Raw genomic sequence first — 20,917 nt, 5'->3', positions numbered from 1 at the left:
TTTGTTGGGAGCAGTTTGACTACTTCAGCTTGAGAAAGGAGTGTCAAGGTCAGGATGTCTATGCTGTGCTATGTTGCTGAATTTGTTAATAAGCACACGTAACCTAATATATCTAAACCCCAAACACTTTGATCATGATAATATTATTTCCTGATATGCACAGTGTGATGATGGCTTGGGACTGAATTAAAATATTTTCAGTTGTTTCCAGCCTAGTCAAATCAAAGTGTTTAATCCCACAGATATTTTTGCAATTAATTTTTAAGACAGATAAACTTCCAGCATTTTGTTTTGTGGTAGTGGACATAACACAATTCTTTTATGCTTCAGCAAGGAAAGTAAAGAAGCATGAACCAGCAGACATGAACAGTCATGAATTTGATGTAGTAAAAAAAGTTAAGTTTCAGGCCATATTCTGTCCTATAAACTTTGTATTTTCAGTGAATTGTGTTGGTAGTAGGTCTCTTTTTACTTATCCCATCATGAAACCATGTTCTGTGCAAATACTGGTGAAAGCAAAATTGAGATTTTTAAAAATGGCCAAGTTTGCTTTTGTTTGTTTGGTTGGTTGTTGTTGTGGGGTGGGGTTTTTTTTGTTTGGTTTGAGATTTTTGTGGTTTGGGTGTTTTTTGGGGGTTTTTTTGGTGGGTTTTGTTTTATTTTCGTGGGTTTTTGGTGATTTTTTGGGGTTTTTTTTGTTTGGTTGTTTTTTTTTTTTTTGTGGACCATTGGCAGGAGAAGACAATTCAGGGTGCGTAGAGTAAAATAAACTTGGAGTGAGGAGCACAGGTGATTCAGATCAGCATTCTTCCTGCAGCTGTGTGTGCTAGCCATGCACTCCATGCTGCTGCTTTAATGCACAGAGCAGCCCTGTGTTCTCAATGACTTTATCCTGGAATCTCTGGCTGGAGCCAATGTGGCACACTGAAAGAAGCATTAATAAGGTGAAGGAGCAGTCTTCATGGCCTTGTTTAGACAGTGGCAGGAGAACCACAACATTTCACTGATGAAATGTGTTCCTTCTCTACCATCAGGACCTGAAGCACTTTCATTTCATTGGGAAGAGTTGGTTGCATCCAGTTTTGTACACAGGGGCTGCGCTGTGCTGCTTGGTGAAATATCCACCTTTTTTTTTGGTACTTAAACCAGTCAAGAAACCACTGAAGGTGCTCAGAGAGGCTGGCAGGAGTCGGGAGATCACAAAGGGATTGAAAACTGCAGGAGGAGACTCCACTGCCCACATTCCTACAGGCACACAGACACTGACACAGAGCTGGGACGGCTCTGAGACAGCACACATATGCAAATCACTGGGACACTGCTTAACTTCAGAGTTTGGTGGGAGGGTTGGTGCTGGGCACCCGGGGATAAAGTGTATTTCCTTGCTGGTCCCATCAGTGACTGGATCAAGGGGAGGTGATGTGCCAACAAGGAGGAGTTGCCCCTTGTGCCCGCTATGCTCTCTCCTGCCTATTTCTTCTAAAATATGAGTTTCCTTGCTGTTTTCCTCTTAGTCCCCTTCACATGAGCTCCTTCCTTCTTCATCTGGCTTCTTTTCTCCCTCTGAGGCACAATGTTCCTTCCCCCTCCTACCCTCCCTCTTTGTTAGTTGCCTTTCCATTATTCTGCAAATACAGGCAAACACTGAGGGACTCTGAGCAGATTCAGAATGGTACCTCTGTCTAGCCCCAGAACCAAACTGGGTTTTGTGTGCTCTCTTCCACTTTGTTCTGGTTTATTGTGTCTCTTCCTTCTGCGCCGCTTTAAATTGTTCACTGAGGAATTCCAAGTCTTTATTTAATGATTTAGCAGAGCTTCTCTCTGAACTCACAGTAAATTTCACTGAGCATCTGTTTGTGAGTTTGAATTTTGTCTTGCTCTGAATTCTTTCACTTGCAGTGCATGGTTTTATAGCACTCTTAGATTCATTTAATCTTGTGTAACACATGAATGATCCCACTCATTCTAAAGGCCACATGCTTGATTTGGCAATTACTATGGGTCTGTCTCTGACTTGTTTGGTTTTGTCTCTGTTTCTTGTCTGTTAATTATTTCATGAGATCTTGCTGTATCTTATCTCTCATCTCCAGTTCATACTGTTATTTATTGTTCTCCTTTTTAATTCTGAAATTTGAATTCTGTAGAAGTTCTGCCTTAATTTTTTTTTTCTTTTAATGCCAAGGCCCTGTTTAGCTTACCAGTTTTGTTGCCTAAGAGGCCACCAGACACATTATCCTTTCACACACGAGGTCTGTGCTCTTCCAAGACCATCTCTAAGCTCTGGTATCCTGATGATTTTGTAAGTCAAAATGCCAAGGCAATGACCAGATAGGTCTTAGACAAGCCTGTAAGAAAGCATGAAATTTACTGGCTTGTAATGTTAAAAAATCCTCTACTGAAGCTCTCTCTCCTCTAAAAAAAAAAAAAAAAAAAATCCTGGTCCCCTCAGCCTGTGGTTGCCTTCAGAGTAATTTGACCCGGTTCTGTGTGTGTGTGTGTGTGTGTGTGTGTGTGTGTGTGTGTATGTGTGTGCATGTGCAGAAATAAGTGAGGTTGTTCCCTCTACCGCCATTTAGCAGGCCTACAGGACTAAAAGACAGGGCCGTCTCCAAGTGTCCTGAATTCCCTTCTGTATCCCAGCCCCTGGCAACAGAGAAAGCTAAACATTTCTGAAAAGTTATTCAGGAGATATGAGCAGAGCCTGCTTTGGGACATGCATGCAGCTGGAATTGTAGACTGCTTGCAAGGGGCTCTTCCTTCACCTCCTTTTTCTCTTTCTTCCTTTTTCTCTTTCTTCCTTTTTCTCTTTTTCCCTTCCTTCCTTCCTTCCTTCCTTCCTTCCTTCCTTCCTTCCTTCCTTCCTTCCTTCCTTCCTTCCTTCCTTCCTTCCTTCCTTCCTTCCTTCCTTCCTTCCTTCCTTCCTTCCTTCCTTCCTTCCTTCCTTCCTTCCTTCCTTCCTTCCTTCCTTCCTTCCTTCCTTCCTTCCTTCCTTCCTTCCTTCCTTCCTTCCTTCCTTCCTTCCTTCTTCTTTCTTTCTTTCTTTCTTTCTTTCTTTCTTTCTTTCTTTCTTTCTTTCTTTCTTTCTTTCTTTCTTTCTTTTCTTTCTTCTTTCTTTCTTTCTTTCTTTCTTTCTTTCTTTCTTCTTTCTTTCTTTCTTTCTTTCTTTCTTTTCTTTCTTTCTTTCTTTCTTTCTTTCTTTCTTTCTTTCTTTCTTTCTTCTTTTCTTTCTTTCTTTCTTTCTTTCTTTCTTTCTTTCTTTCTTTCTTTCTTTCTTTCTTTCTTTCTTTCTTTCTTTCTTTCTTTCTTTCTTTCTTTCTTTCTTTCTTTCTTTCTTTCTTTCTTTCTTTCTTTCTTTCTTTCTTTCTTTCTTTCTTTCTTTCTTTCTTTCTTTCTTTCTTTCTTCTTTCTTTCTTTCTTTCTTTCTTTCTTTCTTTCTTTCTTCCTTTCTTCCTTCCTTCCTTCCTTTCTTCCTTTCTTTCTTTCTTTCTTTCTTCCTTTCTTCCTTCCTTTCTTTCTTCCTTCCTTTCTTTCTTTCTTTCTTTCTTTCTCTCTCTCTCTCTCTCTCTCTCTCTCTCTCTCTCTCTCTCTCTCTTCCTCTCTCTCTCTTTCTCTTTATTTTTATCCATCTTTCTGCCCTCTCCTCTCTCCCTACTCCTTCCTTTTCAAACAAAACTTGAGACACAAAAGTGCTCCTGTCGTGTCAGAAGTCAGAGCTTTCAGGAGAGCTCCACACATGGCCAGAAAGACAATAAATTTGTTGAGCTGACAGCAGAGTAACGGTGCAAAGACAGATCAGGTTCTGCACCTTAACAAATCATGCAGAGCCAACCGAGGCTGCTGGGACAGCGTAACATTCCTGAGGAGCTCCTCCTGATCCCTGCCCCACCTCTCAGGAGATGCTTCCTGGAATTCTGCGCTGTTCTGCTTTGTGCCTCTGCCGTGTGCGTCAGGATGTGCCATATTCAGGGCAGTGAAATAGACCATCATTTCTGAGAAATGAAATGTCTGCTCTGGCAGAATTGAGTGTTGAAGTCCTGGGCATGTAATTTTGTCTCGAGCAAAGTGATCTCTGAAATATACAAGGGTAGAACGAACTACCTGACAACTAGGACTAAAAGACCTTATTTTTGAATTGGAAAAGCTTTTCATCCAGAGGCTGCGAGGGAGGGTGAAGTTTGTAATGTGATGATTCAGGTGCAAGCAAGAAACTGGACCATCTCTAGCAAAGGTCTTAATTTGAGATATGTGAAATCTCCAAAATTAAGGTTAGGATAGCATACAAATAACAGAAAATCTTGCCTGTCAAAACTTTTGAACAAACTGTCAGCCTTTCATTTTGATGAGAATATTTCATGCAGTTTTCTGATATTTAGTGAAATGATTTGCATTTAAGAAATATTTCTTGATTCAAAACAAAATGTAGCTGCAGAGAAAATAGTTAAATTCTGTTGTTTTTTTCCTCCTTCTTCCACTCCCTCTTCCCCCTCCTTGACTGAGGAGATAAACAAGGAAACCAAATTATATTTATTTTAATTTCTTCTGATTTGAAAGGAAGTGAATATTGTTTCCAATTGATGAGAAATACTTTTTAGCATGAATCATTTAATTGAAAAAAACCCCAGTACATTAAAATATTAATATATTAGCATATTTTCAGATGTAGATTTTCCCACTGAACATCTTTCAGCAGTCCTGCTTGGATTACAACTTTTCCAGTGCCTTTAGAATTTTGGGAAGTCTTGGGGGGACAGCTGCTCACACTGGCCAATTCCAAGTCAAAAATTTAGAAGTCAAGCCCAAGATATCCAAGACCATAATCTCCCATGACCCAGCTGAAAAAAGAACTTATGCTGTTGAAAAAAGAACTTATGCTGAGAGCTTGGCTTCTTGCTGGGTTGGGGCACAATTGATAAAGCATGAAACCAAATAACATGTAGAGGCAAAAACTCTTCTACCTGGAAAACCCTTGACAAGGCTGCATTCAGGGCTATTGAGAACGGTAATTATCTGAAATAAATTATCTGAGACAACAGGCAAGCACATAAACAGAGAGGTAGAGGAAAAGAGGCCCTTCTGAGGAAAAAAGCCCTGATACCCCCCCCCCTCACAGTTTTACCTCCCTTCAGGTCAAGTGAGACACTTCCCTCCAGCAGCACATCATGTCCTAGGAGAAAACAAGTCCTCAGCTTCTCAAGGTCACTGGTATTGTTTTGTGTCTTTTGCACGGGGAGCTGGTTCCTGCAATCAGAGTTCCTTGATGTCCTCCTCTCATGGAGGGAATCAAAGAGCTCCATTTGTGAAAGGCTGACAAGCCCTGGCATAATTGGGGAGACCAAACAAAGGTTAGTGTGGGTGGATATCATGAGTCATTTCTATGACTAAGACGCTGGGATAAACTACCCCTTCCTGGTAATTTAAATTTATTAAGGTCATGGGCCGTCTAATGAATCAGTGTGTCTAAGTGAATCCAAGTGTGATGTTCATGATGTTAAACACACCAAAAAGAAAGGGAGAAAAAAAACAGGTGAAGGTAAAGATTTAGTTCTCTGTGATCTAATTCAGCATGAGGCCTTTATTCCTGCATGTGCTATCAAAATGCGGTTAGCTGGTAGTGCTGACGTGGTGCTTCTGTTTCCTGCTATTTCCTGTTATTGATGCTGGACTTGGACAGTCAGCACTTACTAGAAGCCACTAAAATGCCTTCTATGGTCTTTGAAAGGACTTTTCTGGCCAGAGTCAGAATGGAGGAGATTCCTGTTTTCGTGGTTCAGGAGAGCATGGACTTCCTAACCCCAAACTACTTGAGCTGCTTCTGTCCTTATTAGCAGAATATTAATTAACAGCGAGGAATTTAGAAAGAGGCTTAACTCAGCATAGTGTGTGTTGGCTGTGGGCAATGAAAGTGGTATCTGAAAGCAAAAGAAAGCTTCACACATGGAATATCAGCAGCTATCAAGCACTGGTGCAGATCCTGGATCCTTAGCAGTGGACAGCTGTGGTCCGTAAGAGTTGATGAGTGCTGATAACTGATGGAGCCAGGGGAGGAGACACTCACAAAATATAACCTGACACACCCTTTTCTGTGCTGTTGCCAAAGCCACAGCTCATTCCTGACCTCTGCCAGCCCTCCTAAAATCACAGCTGTGGGTTCACCCCTCAACCCACCAGGCTGCATCCAGGATTCCAAGCACATTTTCCCCCTGGCTGCCTGCCTCCCTCTGCCTTGCGGACGACCAGAAGATGAGGCAACGTGCTCTCTGCTCATGTGTGGCCACCAAATGAAGCCCACAGGTCATTTGTGGAGGTGGAGGAGCTGCCTGTGAGTGGCAGCAGAGCCTACAGAAGCAGCCCACGACCTCCCAGTTATCAGGGAGTGGTGGGGCTGGCCTTCAGGGGAGTCACCTGAGAGCCCTTGAGTGGAAGATGAAAAACATCTTGTTCTGAGTGTCTGGCATCCAGGAGAGGAAATGAACTTGGGTTTATGACAAGGGTAGCAAAACAACAGGAGGTCAGATTATGGAAATGCCTTTTAAGTGGTGTTTGTTCTTGTCCTGCAGCATTCAGAGCAGCTGAGGGATATTTCAGTTGGAAGGACTCAGCCGAGTGGCTTGGCAGAGGTTGTTCCTCACCTACCTCCCACCAACAGTGAGGAGGAATAAGTGTTGGGTGTCAGGCTGTGGACTCCACTTTTAAAATGCAGGAAGTCTTGACTGCTCTCCAGGATCCAGCCGCAGGCTCCCAGCCCTGCTGTTATTTTCAGATACGTGGGAACTGTGAATACTCTGTGGAAAAGAGCCCCATGTAGTAAAGGACTTGAAAGGACACAATAAACCCCCCTCCCCATGCAAACAGTAATGTGGTACCTAACAACCCTGTCTCTTGTGCTCATGACAACCTTTTCTTTCTTTGCATGTGTGAGGAGTACATGGGTTTACATTTATGCAGGTATGCTTTGATTAATGCCTTTATTTTTAGCCCAATAGAATGGAACCCTTGTTTAAATTTCCATTTTGTTTGGTATACAGCTTTTTGCTCATTGTGTACGTTATTGGGCAGCATATCTTTGTTGGTTCACTTACAATGGTAAGTGCTCTTCTCTCCAGGGTCACCACCAATGCTTTTACATTCTGATAGGTTCAGTCTTGCTGCTGGCACAGATCTCTGTGACTTCATGTCCAAAAATGCATGCCCTGTTAGGCACGCTGAAAAGATGTTTCATTACTGCTAGGGAATGGAGCGCACTCAACTTATCTCTTATTGAAACAAAAAGGTGGGTCTGAAGTGAATTTCTCCCCCTATTTTGTCTACCAGCAGCTCTCTCTTTCTGTATCTGAATGTGTGTGGGTGATTATGTACACTCATATCAGCTACTCTGGAACTGTACTCTGCTTTCAGTGTATAAAACTACTGTGGAAAAAACTGTTGTCCTTGGAGATTTGCAGCTCAGGGATGAGAAACTGAGGCACAGAAAAGCTGGGAGCTGTATTTTCTCCATTTTGAGACATATATTCTGGATGGGCGGCTGAGACGAGATATCTGAATGAGACACTCAGAGAGCTACTGCAGAACAGTTTTTATAGGATATCTTGAACCAAGCACAGCAAACAGTGAAGGAGCAGGACTTGAATTGAGCTGTCCTGTTTGCTGAGTTGATATGTATTATATTTGTGCCCACCAGTCTACAGGACAGGACAGGGCTAATCCTAGGGATCCAACCTGAAATGGTTTTCCCCCAATTTTGGGGGTTTTTTTCCATCTGTGGATCCAGTCTGAAATGGCTTTTCCCCATTTTCTGGCATTTAATATTCTCTCACAACATCCTGAAAACTCTTCTCAACCTTCAGGTGCCCAAAATATTCAGGCCTCTAAATTAGCTACTTGTCATTGTCTGCCCTGACATGGTGACATCGCATTGAGCAGGGGTAGAATGTCATTTGCCACCCAAATGGTCACCAGGCTGAGGCTGGGTGGTGGCTGAATGTAGGTTAATGTCTCTTTGGTGGCAGCCTGGCTTCACAGATAAGGCAGTGCAGTGACAGAATTGCCAGGTATTTTTTTTTAGAGGAACCTCAATTAGTAAGCACCCATTGAAACTGTTCTGACAGAACTTAGGCTTCAGACTGGTTGCAGAGCAGCAGACTGAAAGCAGCTAGAAGAGAAATAAAAATGCTGTTGGGCAGCATCGAAATGTTGACCACAGGGTCCCTTCAGTGCAAAATATTCTGGGACACTAATAAAAATAAATTAATCCTTCCAGCCAACTTAAATATCCCTTGACATAAAGAATTTAGATTCACTATTTTTAAACACTGAAGGAAAAAAAATTATCACTTGAGCAATGTTGTTACAAGATTTCTCCCATAGCCCTTAACTCAGGCATATTTTATAGTGTGTATTAATACATAAGAAATCACACAGAGCAGCTTATATTTAACAAGAAAACAGGAAAAGAAAATTATAATATGTACAGAACAAGACAGGATTGAACTTTTTCTGGGCCATTAGATGTTAAAACCTCCTATCTCCATGGGGTTTGCCAGAATTCCTCCATCCTCCAGCAGCAGACAATGAACTGGGTTGTGACTCCATGGACCTGAATTCCTCCAGGCAGATAGCTGGGATGAAAAACATGCCATGTCCCAGCTTCTGGTTCAGTTTTTGATAGCTCAGAATTTTCTAGCTTGTGGATGAGGCCTCCATGACCAGGGAAGGATGGGATGGCTGGAGGAGCAGGGCTAGGGAGTAGTTCATCTGTAGTTCTGGGGGTCTCAATCTGTAGAAGGTCAGCAGTGTCTCCTCCTGCCCTGCTGGTAAAAATCTGAGACTGCCAGAGCTGAGGCAGTCTCTGCAAGGAATGGGAGATCTTCTCAGGATTTGGTGAGAAACCATTCTTGTCTGATGACGGCGTTTTCAAAAGATGAAAGAAGCAAACTGCCCTGCTGGACACATCATAAAACCTGTTGGCTGTTGTGTGAGTACAACTTGTGTTGAAGAAAGAGACTTGTGGAGCAAGAAGAGACACTGAAAAACTGATCCCAGACCACATGCAGAGCATTTCCATGTACCAGGCCACCTGCCTCCTTCCTGTTGTGTCACAAAGTTCATGGATGTTAAAAGTCATGTGTACACTCCTGACTTTATTTGGTGGAGACCCAGAAGAACTTGTCAACAAAACTGAGGGCTGAGCACAGGCCTTTCACTGAAAATGTTCATCACCTTCCTGAGAAAACAGCTCAAAATATACAGCTAATTTTTTTTAAAAATTTTTGGTGCAGCTTTTTTCAGCATGGCCATAGTGTTTTGCAATAATTCTCAGGGAGTGGAAAGATAACTTGCTTTCTAGAAACCCATCACAAGAGCAATAAAAGTGATGAAAATTCTCTTTATGGCTGGTGGCTGACTCTGAACTAATTTGAAAAAATGTCTGCCTGTCCAAAGACTAGTCAGACACCAAACCTGAGTCTGATACCCATGTTACGGCCAGATGCTGTTTTGTGTTTCAGCTGTTCAAGTCATCCCATGGAGAGGTGCCACAGATATCGCCTGTGCTGCTGGTACCTGAGACACACTTTGTGAAGGTTTCGTCTTTCTGTGGCCACAATTTATGACAGCATCTTAAATGGAATGAAGTAAAACAGCAAGAAAACCCTTCTGTCAGCAACCAAACCTGATGTTTCTCCCAGAATCTAACATTCTGGGTGCTCTCTCAGGGTGGAGATATCTGAAAATCCAGCTGTTGCATGGCACTACATCTCCTCTGAGGCCTGGATCCACATCCCTGCATGGCTGTGGCTGTATGAGCTGCATCTTTAAGTGCTGGCTCACATAGGCTGAGCCCTGCAATTGCTCTTTTTGGGAACAGATAAGAGCAGACCTCTTGCCTGAAGCATTTTACCATGCTCAGGAGAAGCTGTTTGGTTCCTGAGGGGCTTGGACATGGTGCTGCCAGCTCTCTCCTCTGCCCTTGCCCCTCAAAATCACAGGATGGTGCCTTTGGGGCTGTTGAATCCAGCTCATCCCATGGCAGCCTGGAAAGACCTGGGGCAGGATGTGCAGCCAGAGAGCTCCAAGAGCCCAGTTCTACCTGTCCTAATGGATACCCGGGGCTCCCATAGGGGTGCTGGCCTTCAGACATGAGTCATGCTGCTGTTTTCTCACAGCAGTGGTGTGAAAGGCTTTGCTGAAGGATTTGGTTACCCCATTTTCAGCAGAGAAACACTGAAACTTGTGCTACAAGCTCCCATTTTGCTCTGGTGTACAGCAGGAGGAGGCCACCAGAAGGGCCAGAGTTGGGACTGAAAAAAACATTTTTTTTATGTGTTGGTTGATCTGGCACACACATGATCTCCCTTAATACCTCAGACTGAATCTGTGGGCTGGGCTTCTGTTGTGGCTGGGCACTTAGGGCTGACAGTCCCCAAAAAGCCACACAAACCACAGAGGCAAGGTCCTGATGGCCGGAGACCAAGGAAGGCCGCCTGGTGACTGCTCATGGCAGCAGGAGGCCCAGCCCTCAGGCTGGAATAAATGCAATCTTGCCCACTGATTTAATGGAGCTGGGGAAAAAGACAAAGGAAGTGTTAATTAGGGACAGGGATGTGTGAGATTTCAGTGCATGGGAGGGGAGAATGGTTCCTGCCAAGCACTAGGCAAGTAAAAATGGGGAATGACAAAGAGGCCTAATCCTGGCCTCAAAGCTGCTCCATCCCACAGAAGACACGGGAAGTTTGGATCTCTGTGGAGAAGAAAAGTTGTGCATAAAAGGCACAGAGATGGGTTTTGAAGGGCCATCAGGCAGAGCTATAGGCAGGGGTGGGACACACTGCTCTGCTGATTTTTGGCTCCTTGCTCTGATTGTCCCCAGGCTCAGGGCACAGGCCAGGCCCAGCCCTGTGCACATCAGCTCCCACAAGCACTTTTGCAGCTTTCTGCTCACTGCTGGTGCCAGGACAAACCACTGGGCATGACTTTCATCTTGGTGGACTCTCTTTGCTCTGAGTCTTGGTGTTTCCCCTGGCTGTGGACCATTTTTGAGCCTGGTGCGCAGGAAATGAAGCTGTGGCCAAGTCAGAGATTTTCCAGTATAAAAATGGCATGCTATCATATTTTCTCAGGTTTCAGGTTTTATTTATGTATTTTGCAATGCACCCACTGGGTTGGGGGCGTTCAATTCCTGGAACTACAGGAAGGTGTTTAAAGGTTGAGTGTTTGGTTAACTTCACCTGTCCACTGACTTCAGTGGGTATTGCCAATTTGCAATAGGTATTAGCATAATCCAGATCTCTGCTACATCAGCTCAGGCTCCCAAGAAAGCTGAGGTATTCCTGCACTCTGAGCAGTCTGGATGGAGAGAATCATTGAGCTTCAAATCTCACATGGCCGTCTATTTGAAAATGTGGTTTTTCTTTAGCTCAGCAGTTTCACTTTTCTGAAGCACCAAATCGCAGAAGAAAGGCTTATCAATGAGAAATCAAGTTTAGGCAAAATTTCATTCAATTAGCATCAATCTCAGTGTGAAAACCTTCCTGAAAAATGTGAAACAGAGCTAGAATAACATTTAAAAACCCTCACTGAACATATAAAGCAAAGAAACTCTTCAATGTAGCTTTGAAATAAGTTCACCATTAATATTTATGTCATTAAATGGATGGGTATTTTCCTGGCAACAGCCTGATCTCACTGCCTCCTAGGATATTAGAGAGTTTGGCTCAAGCTCATGGTCAGATTTTAGCCAGTTCTTGCTTTCACGGCTGGAGCATGATTTTATACATCTCTGTTGAGAAAGAGAGCTTCATGATAGCCTCCAGGCACCAGAAAAGCTCTTTAATTGCTCTCCACAGAATCTGCTGACCAGAGAGAGTTCTTGTTATCTTTAAGCAGTCCTGTTTGTGTTGAAGGATCAAAATCACTCACAAAGAAAACAAAACCATCTCGTTTCTCCCCATCCCCACGATGTTTCCAATTATCCTAGATTGCTGTCTCTCTCATTGACTAGTAGGTCATCCAAAAGCTAGGACATATTATGGAAACAGCCTGTTAGCCCCTTCCCTGGAGTGCCTCAGAGAATTTAGACTCCACTCATGAGAACTGAAAAGTAGACCAGGATAAGGGCTGGCTGTGCACAGAGCAGGGAAATGCTGCTCCTGCCATTCCTAGGGCCACTCCTGAGGAAGTCACTACTGAGGATGAGAGCAGGATGAGGACAAGGAGCCATCCCCACAGAGGTGGTGATTCTCCATGTGTGCTCCACAGGAGAACACAGGTGCTGCTTCTAAGCCTGCAGGGAAGGGATGGCAAATTCCTTCTGGATGAGGGCTGAGAGTTCTGCCTTGCAGGAGGAACCCCACATCTCTATCTCCTAATGCATCAGAAACCAGCTGAAGATTGGAGATAAAGAGTTTGAACTCGACAGTTCATTGAAGTCTCTGTGGCTGTACCAAACCAAATCAAACCCCAAAAAAACCAAAAAAACCCCAACCTCTTGGGCCTTCCCCAGCAGCCATCGCTACAGAGATGGTGATTCTCCACTTGTGCTCCACAGGAGAACACAGTGCTTCTTCAAAGCCTGCCGGAAAGGGGTGGCAAACTCCTTCTGGAAGAGGGCTAAGAGGAGGAAACCCACATCTCTATCTCCTAATGCATCAGAAACCAGCTGAAGATCGGAGATAAAGCGTTTGAACCCAACAGTTCGTTGAAGTCTCTGTGGCTATACCAAACCAAAACAAAAAAGAGAAAAAACAAAAAAGAAAAAACCTAAACTCTTGGGCTTTCCCCAGCAGAACACATCGAGGAGCAAGTGGTTTGTCACAGATTAGAATCAGACCTTTCCCTCTAACCATAAGCCTTCACCACATCCTCTCGTTTGCCACTGTTTGGCTGGAAGGAAACAGCGGAAAGGGGACGTGGGGATGCCACACCTGGCAGAAGTCTGCAGGGGCAGAAAACCTCCACAAATGTCACAGACACCTCTAAATGTCTCTGAATGCACCATCACCCTGCTGGTCTTCGTGTCTGGAAGGTCACGTGGCTCCTCCCAGTGCACACTGCTCTCTGTGTGTTTAAATGTAAATAAAATGCTACTTGAGTGCCCGTAAAAATGCAGGAGACTTTCAGAAAAAGCAAATTACCCCACCTTGTAATTTCATCGAAAACACTGTAAAAATAGCAATGCCTTTCATATCGCAAGGAGGAAAAGGTGATGGAGATTTATGCTTTTCCTTGAACACGTAGATTTATAACAGTGTGTAATGTACATTCATTTCATCCATATTTATAACTGCATTGATGCAGAGTCTGGTATCCATTACTTTAATCTATGTAACTTGATCATCAGAAATTTAAACCATAATTTTTAACACATATCACCAAGAATTTCAGTTTGATTCAAAAAAGAAGAGTATATTAAAATCCCAGCTGCAATTAGTTATTAAAACTGAACTTTTTTGCTTAAATACATCTGTTTGTTCACATAGACTCTGTTCCATTCTGCCTTGTGCTGGGTATTTTACTTCAGGTTAATCCTACAACAACTCACTACAAAATACCTTGAGGGCAGAAGAAAAAAAAAACCCCTTCAGTTAAGGATCATATTTGGAAAAATTCCTGTAAATAAATCTTTTACATCTTGGCAAAGTGAAATCAGGAATTGAAGAGTCAGTGACAGCAGTAGCCTCTAGTCACTTAAAGTGAAGTGGAAAAAATAATTCCAGGCCAAGATCAAAGGCTCCAATTGACAGACAGCAGAAATTAAACCCAGATACCATTTCATAAACATGGAGCGATTGACGTTCACCACATGGTTATTGTCCAGCAATGGAAAATAAAACATCTGTACTCCTCAAGATCCTGAATGGATGACCCAGAACTGAAATCACTCAGTTGCCTGGTGCTAAGAAGGTGTTCCATTGTTTTCTTTCCCCACTCTGATTTCATCCTTTCAGCACCATTAAAAGGTGGAATACCTGGATAGTTAGAAAATAGTACATTAAAATGAGCATACATTCATTTTCTGACAGGAAATGACCTTCGTTTTTCTCATCTTTGGACCCATATTTTACTATTCATACTGCAGGTAAACATCAATAATTCCACAAATTCCAATGGGTTTAGTTTGCATATAGCAAGTAACACAATCTTGCATGAAGCTGATAGGAAGAGGAAGCTGTCTGTGATGTTGCAGAGCCAATGTTTAGGTATTTATATTTCGTGCTTTCTAAGGGAGCTAAATGACATTTTTCAGAATAATTTTTCACAACTTCTTTTTTTTCCCTCTGCCTTCCTTGTTGTTTTTCTCATTTCAGAACTATAAAAACAAAATACAAATAAAACAATGGAAATGTACAAATATACAAATAAAAAAAAATGGAAATGAAGAGACCACGTGGGAGCTTGCTGCTGAAACCTTTGCATTACTGGGACCAGCAAGGTGATGTTTTTTCAGTGAGAACTACAGATTATGAAAATGATCACTGAAGAGGACAAATCATTTGCCATTGAGAATGAACTTTTTTATTGGTAATATTGATTGGTTTTATGTTGCTATTCTTAGTAACTCCATCAAGGAGTTATCCCTTGAATAATGTCTACAAAATTTGTCTGAATTGCTGGCTGTTAAATTATTTTCCTTAGGCAGGAAATAGAAGAGAGAAAGACAAAGAACTTAGGACTTGTGACATATAGACTTCCAAAAAAAGGAGTGCCCTGTTGCAAAATAGTGTCTTTGTTTGAATAATTCTTTTGTTTTCTTTGCAATAACATCTATATTAAACTGTGGTAGATGTAGAAATGTCTTATTAATGTGTCATTAATCCAGGAGCATGGGTGAAAGTTGTTCTCAGAGGTTTTCAGGTTTTGTTGCTGTAAGAGAAAGATCTTGCCCACCATAACCAAAGCTAAAAAAAATGTGTTCCACAGGCATGTTAGTCTTATTGTATGAGGGCTAAACCCAACCTGAAACACTGAAGAGGCACTGAAAATTAGAAGACAGAGAAAAAAGAAGTCAGACCTTCTCTATTCGAACTTCAAAGCATTTCCTCCACAGTTCATTAAAAGTAGTCGCTGGCTGGATTCAGAGGTAGAGATATTCAAAATAAGGTTTTACAAAAGTAATTTGTTCTGTTTCAGATTTTTCTTCAGCTGCAATGCAGTTGTCCTCCTCAACTGCAAATACAGAATAAAACATCAGCAAGGGAGAAAAAGACATGTCTCGTCACTTTGAGAAATGTGGGAGGTATGCTGGGCCTCTAAAAAGCTCTCATTTTCTGCTTGATTTGGACAGGTTCCAAGAAATTCAGCTACTCACCAGAAACCTATCTAAAGCTCAAACTCAACAATATTTAGCAGAACATCTCAAAACTGCAGTGGCACCCATGAGTTCCCTCCATTATTTCTCCTGAAAAAAATCACAAAAACAGCCTTCTCTTTTCCAGAGACAGACAAATTCCTTCAACAACGGCAGTGGAAAATGCAGATAAAAAAGAATGCCATGCCTTTTTTTCAAATCCTTTTTTTCCCCCCTTCCTCTATCTTCCACTTGCTAACAGCCCAGCTTCCAGAGAGCACCAAATGTTTTTTCTCTCAAGCTTCTCTTGTATCCTCTGGTATTGTGGCAGCCCACACAAAACTAGATGTAGCAGAGGAACAAATAAATCCCTTGCACCTCAGAGGCCTCATCCTAGGTGTTGTTCTAGCAGTGGGCAGAGGTCCACAGCGTCATTATGCTGTGAGGCAGTTCAGCCCTTCCGAGCCAGCACCCTTCAAGATTTGTTACCATAACACCCGAATTTTGAGCAACTCCCACCACCAAAAATATGCAAAGTGACAGCACTGCACCTCCACTGTGCTGTCTGCTGGAGAGGCTGATCCCTCCATTGTCTGCACCTACGTGGTGAGGTTGAGATACAGCTGCTGGGCTTTTTTTTTTTTTCTTTCTTTTTTTTTTTAAAGACATCTACATTTTTTTTCTGCTGGTGAGACGAGCAGCGATTTTCTGTCAGTCATCGTGTTTCCCACAGCTGCCATCACACCACTTGAAAACAGACCCCAGGTGACCTGAATCCCAGATCCCCTCAGCCCAGGCAATATGTGAGCTGCCATATGTCGCTGTGGGTAATAGCTGACGCTGAACAGGTGTATGTCATCACAGCAGACCATCTGGAGGGCAGAAGATATTAAAAAAAAAAAAAAAATTAAAAAAAAAAAGAGGGATTAAGGTACATTTGCAACGTGCAAGTCTTTTTGGGTGACTTTTCCAGGCAAACCTGGGCGTGTAATGTCTGCTTTGTTTTGTTTTCTTTCAGTGACAAATGATAGGAGCCATGGCACATGTTTTACTCAACCTGATTCTACTTTTGTAGAATCTACCTTCAAACCTGATTAATAACCATTGCAAAAAAAGCCACAAAGATTTCATTAGGGTTCTTTGCTTTAGACCCTTCCCATTAACCTCAGCAGTGGAGAGGAGGGTACCACAAAACTGTTGTGCACAAAGCATGAGTTGACCAGGCAGTAGCCAAGATGAAGAGACTTTCTGAAACTCCACCCAAGCACCAGTTTGGTTAGGGGAAATGGACTGAGAAAGCTGCTGAAAATATTCTGGTCATCCCACTTGCCTCTGAGAGCTGAGCCAAGGCAATGGCATCTGTCCTCTTTGGAATTTCTCTTTGGAAGTTTGGAATTTTGAATGGTTCTTCAATGTTGCATCAGGAAATCTGAATCCAGAGGATTAAAATTATGTAGGAGTTGTATGGATTGGTTTGGTTTTGTGTATTTCTGGTCTGGGTTTTTAGGCCTTTTTTTCTCCGCCTATAGACAGAAATCTAACATCAAAAAGGTGGGAGCACTTCATAGAACATGCCTTTTTTACAATGTTTCTGAAGAAAAAATCTGAAAGTCCTCTTTCAGTTTGGCAAATTATATGAAATGAAAACAGGTAGTGACAGGCTTTGATTTGACAACACAAACCTAAATATGGAATTTGTAGGACTCACCACTGCCAATATCTCAGGGTTGTGTGACAAAAACCAAAGCCTTGGATGTTCAGGTTTAGCATCCTGGCTGAGGTCGTACTATAAAACCTGGATAAGTCCAGAAACATCCCAAATATTACTTTTTGCCCAAGTTTAATTTGGACTCCATGCATAGTAGCATTATAGCTTCTTTAAAAAATTCATTTGTGCAAATAAAAGCTGGGTGGCACTATTTATGTATGGTTTTAAACTTCAGGATAACTGACACATTTTTAACCACCTTAGAGTAAATTGGTTGTGCATTGCAGGATTTTAACTGTTTAGGGATTTTTTTTTTTTTTGCGGGGCGGGGGGGAGTGGTTTGGTATTGTTTGGGGGTTTTTAGACATATTACCTCAACAAAAGCCATTAGTTACCTTACATGCTTGTTTCAGCCTCATTTGAATGTCTTTTTTGCAGCAGTTTACAATGTCAATGAATTTCATGTTCTAAGTATTAAACCTCTGTTAATTGTTGATCCAAAGATTGCCAGAGTCAGTGGAAACCAGCCAATTTCCTTACAGAAATTTCACTGCCTTTAAGAGTTTTAGAAATCAATACAATTTTCTAAGTTAATTCTTCATATTCATAAATGATAATAATGTGTAATGTTTAAGGTGGTCTTTTGTTTTAAACAAAGGAGAGCATAATACCTCTGAATCTCATAATCAAGTGATTTCACTCATTTTCTTATTACCATGGTTTCCAGATGAACGAGATACACAAAGTGTGGCTCCAGATCTTACGAGCAAAAGAATGATTTCCTGGTGCAACTCCACTGAATTTAACAGAGTTTACATCAGGGAGTAATTCTGCCCAGCAGGATTAGGCAAGTAATTTACATAAAATTGGTACTGTACATCATGTGTCGAGCTGATGAATTTGCTGAGAGATTGACTTTATTACAGTGGGCTTGTATCACATGTTATAATTATTTGTATCATCCTTGGCTTCTTATTGTGATGTACATTACACATCCCAAAGGAGCTGGATAAAGGACATGCAATTCGACATCATGCTACTGAAACACACAGCAGCTGGAGGAACAACACATAGACTTTTCTCTTTGGAGATTGCAAATGTATCCAGAAGTATTTATTTCACAAGAGGGGAAATTAGGTGAGTGAGTGGCTTGACTGGAAAGCACACTTAATCTCTTGTCCTCTTGGTTTTTGTTGCTTGACATTTTTTAATGCAATTTAAATTAATTGAATATTTGACAATAGCACGGGGCATCTTGAACTCTAGGTCAAGTAACACTTTCATGTTGCTCAGAACCTTAAATAAAATTGAAGTTTACTCTTACAAGGGACTGTTTTGTATGATTTTATCACATATCTACAGATCCACGTGTTTGTCCAGAAATGCAAAGAAGCAAAATAAAATGAAATGTGAAATTAGCACCAACTGAAAGGAGAAATTATGTGTAGAGAAGAGCAGCTCCCACCACAGAAGAGTCTCAGAAGACAGTGGATGGCATGCTGAGGAAACCAGCCTGGATAAATGTGCAGCTGAGAAAAACAGATCCCACTGTCTGGAAGAGCAAATCTGCCAGTTTGACATTCCTGCATTTCTAAATTGGTCTTTACACAGCATTAGGAGGAGATTGATGAGTAAAAAAGGGAAGGGAAGGGAAGGGAAGGGAAGGGAAGGGAAGGGAAGGGAAGGGAAGGGAAGGGAAGGGAAGGGAAGGGAAGGGAAGGGAAGGGAAGGGAAGGGAAGGGAAGGGAAGGGAAGGGAAGGGAAGGGAAGGGAAGGGAAGGGAAGGGAAGGGAAGGGAAGGGAAGGGAAGGGAAGGGAAGGGAAGGGAAGGGAAGGGAAGGGAAGGGAAGGGAAGGGAAGGGAAGGGAAGGGAAGGGAAGGACAACCTGAGCTTGACTCACATCAAATAACCAAGGAGGTGAAATGGATCTCTAACCATCACCCACCTGAATGTCCAAGTTCACTAGGAATCTTCCAGCTTCTTTTTTTCCCACTGACTTCCAAAGCAGTTCGGTTCAAGGCATTTTTATTTGTCCAGAACACAGTAGCACCAGTTCACATGCACAGCTCTGGGATCAGAGGGATCAAATTGCTTTACAAACCTCCAGGGTGATTTGGCTCAGAACCCCAAGGATACAACTCCCCAGCCGAGCAGCTGCCTCAGGTGCTCCAGCAGAAATTCGTTAGTAGAAATTAAATATTGCACAGCTGAAATTGGTCCCTCACTGTACCAACAAGGAGAGACTTCCCTACCAGGGAGAATCCTGTCTTGGAGGTCCCCAGAGAGCTGCTTTTTGCCTTTTCCCATATGCTTGCTTTTTTGACACATGAAGGTTCTGTCCAAGTGTCCCCATGTTAGACTTTGCACCAGCTTGGGATGTTGCCCTTGCTGATTTGACTGCTCCAACTCAAAGTAACCAAGTATGTATGCACATATATAGGTGGCACAGCCTATTTTTCATCCAGTCTGTTTCCAGAGTAACCTTCTAAAGCGTAGGACAAGACAGTGCTGAGCCACTGATGAAAAAAGCTGATTTCTCAACCTCAAGACTACAATTATAGCAACAAATCCAAGCAAGAATAATCAATTTCATTCCCACTACAATCTATTCCACGTAGTAGCACTTCAGATCTTGCAATAGGTGATCTGGATTCTCCATTTCTGTGTGAAGCTTGCTTCCCATACAGTGCTTTGTAGCTATTCAGGGCAAGCAGGCATTGATGCACTGTGCCACTGAATACTTCCAAAAATAGACTGTAGATACTGCAAAGTAACAGCTTTCTTTTGAATAATGCTGAGACCTCCACGTGACCACAACACATTCAAAGCAAAGTGAATCTGGGCATTTCACTGTTAAAAATGCAGGCAGCAGTCATGGGAGGGTAGCTGGATACCTAAATTCAGTATTTTCAGGCTCTGAGTTTGTTCATTGTCTCAAGATCCAGAAGAAAACAACAGCTACCTAACGACAAGTGAGCTTTTTTCATATCTGCATGTGTGACACTGCCTCAGAGCCGATCAATACATGGCAGCAGCCTCAGATATACTGCAAAATAAATGTGCTCCAGCTGGAAGAATAATGGCAGATGAGCTCAATAAATCTTCAGCAGTCTGGATGTCCACATATGAAGGCAAAAGAAACATGTAAATGGAACAAAAACACAAAAAAAGGAGGAATTGCAGACAGTGAAGTCACATGGAGATTTTTGAGGAGCTGTTGCATGGCCAGTTTTACATTTTGTTTTACATTTTAGATTGCCCATCATGATTACAAAATAAAAGGGGGTGCATTCCCCACCATGAACACCCTCCAGATAACTGCTGAGGTTAACAAGGGCCCCGTGAGCATGTACAATGGTAGAGGGACCTGTTTGTCAGCCACTGAATGTTCAAGAATTAGGCACCCTCATGTTGAAAAGACAGACCCATACTGCTTAAACATCACTGGCACTGATAACTTTGGGAAAATTTTACTGAGAGATGTGAACACAGAGAAGAGCTGTGCTCATCTTTGACTCAAGGACTCTTTGTCACTGTTTGACTCATGAGAGGTCCCACCTGTCACTCTCAGGTGAGCTGGGCATGTAGGAGTGAGAGTTTTCTCTCAAGAGTCTCCTTTGGGCTGTGACAGAACCAAGCTCCAAGACTCAAATGCACAAATGCCTTTTTTCTGACAACCTGGGCAAGCATCTGAGTCTTGGGCAGAGATCTCAGATTAGGGAGGATGGTGACTGTGACACACACTGGAGCAGCTTTGGAACCTGTGGCAGTGAGTGCAGGTGATGATTTCATGTTGGCATTCTTCAGAAATCCACGAGGAGACAATCAGGCCTGAACTGCATTGGGATGGATTCGCAGCACTGAGCATTTTGCAGAGTAGAACAGCTGCTGGTATCCAGCATCCATCATGTTTATGTTAGCATTTCAT

The sequence above is a fragment of the Ammospiza nelsoni genome, chromosome Z, assembly GCF_027579445.1.
Source record: "Ammospiza nelsoni isolate bAmmNel1 chromosome Z, bAmmNel1.pri, whole genome shotgun sequence".
NCBI classification, from domain to species: domain Eukaryota; kingdom Metazoa; phylum Chordata; class Aves; order Passeriformes; family Passerellidae; genus Ammospiza; species Ammospiza nelsoni.
Note: the sequence above shows the minus strand (reverse complement) of the source record.